The following is a 1047-nucleotide window of genomic DNA, read 5'->3' as shown; positions in this document are numbered from 1 at the left end:
AGCCTTAGGAAGGGGAACTTCCCGCCGATGGTGAAAATATTTGGGGAGGGGGACGGGGGCCCTTATAAACGCCTCGCTGCCTCTCCGCGCATTGGAATGGACTGACGCCGGCCGCTCCTGCAAAGGACTCCGTGGAGGCATCCACGGCAGCCCGCTCGAGTTCAGGCTCTCTTTTACGTAGCTGCATTCGGAGATCCTCTCCGTGAGGCATGCTCAGAAAAGGAGAAACACTTACACCTGGAATTTATATTCTTCCAAGTAATCTTTCAGTTTTGCTGGCAAAGGCAGCGCGCGGACGGCGCGGGCGCGTCGGTTGATGGCGAGCCTGCAGAGGTGCTGCAGGGGCGGCGGGGCCGCGTAGAGCGGCGTGCTCAGGCGCAGGTGGACGGCGCCCGCGTCCCAGGGCGCTTCTGGGCCCGCCCGCTGCTGCTTGCACGTCTGCACGTAGTCGTCGATCAGGTGCACCACGCTGTCAAACTGTTTGAGCCTGGGCCTGACACTCGGGACGGAGTCCAGTCTGAACTTCCCGTCCTGGTATTCAATGCGCAGGTTAGTCGGCCCGACTGACGTTTGGACAGATATTGTCAGCAGGTAGTCTGAGTGCGAGCTATCTCGAATCAAGAAAGTTCCTTCTGGTGCCTCTCGTAACTTCTCTTTGGCTTCTTGAACAGTCATGCTTCCCCAGTACCATCCGGTTTCCCGGAGCTCCCGCAGGGCCTTGGCCAGGCGCGCCGCCTCCGGGGAGGGCTCCTCTGCTGCCTCCGCGGCCCCCCACGGGCTCCGCGTCCCGTCCGCGCCATGCCCGGAGGACTCGAGGCACCGCTGGGTCATGGGAGAAGGGTCCCTGCGCCCAAGACAGGTGGCCGCCCGAGCTGCGGTCCGGGAAGGACTCCTGTCCCTCCTGGAAGTCCGTGGGAACCCCAAAACGAGTCCCTGCGGGGTGTCCGAAATGCTGGCAGAGGAGGAAGGGACAGAGAGCTGCCGGTTCCTTCTCCCCCGGTCCCCGCAGACGGATGCCAAAGTCCCTCGCAGACCAGAGACCGCCTG

The 1047-nt window shown here is 63.0% G+C and overlaps 1 pseudogene; it reads right to left on the bottom strand.

The window, feature by feature from the left end:
• Positions 1-231: 231 nt before the first annotated feature.
• On the bottom strand, positions 232-831 carry LOC105861061 (suppressor of cytokine signaling 2 pseudogene; annotated as a pseudogene).
• Between the last annotated feature and the right edge of the window lie 216 nt (positions 832-1047).

Source organism: Microcebus murinus, chromosome 6, assembly GCF_040939455.1.
Source record: "Microcebus murinus isolate Inina chromosome 6, M.murinus_Inina_mat1.0, whole genome shotgun sequence".
NCBI lineage: Eukaryota > Metazoa > Chordata > Mammalia > Primates > Cheirogaleidae > Microcebus > Microcebus murinus.
This window is presented reverse-complemented; position numbering and strand designations above follow the sequence as displayed.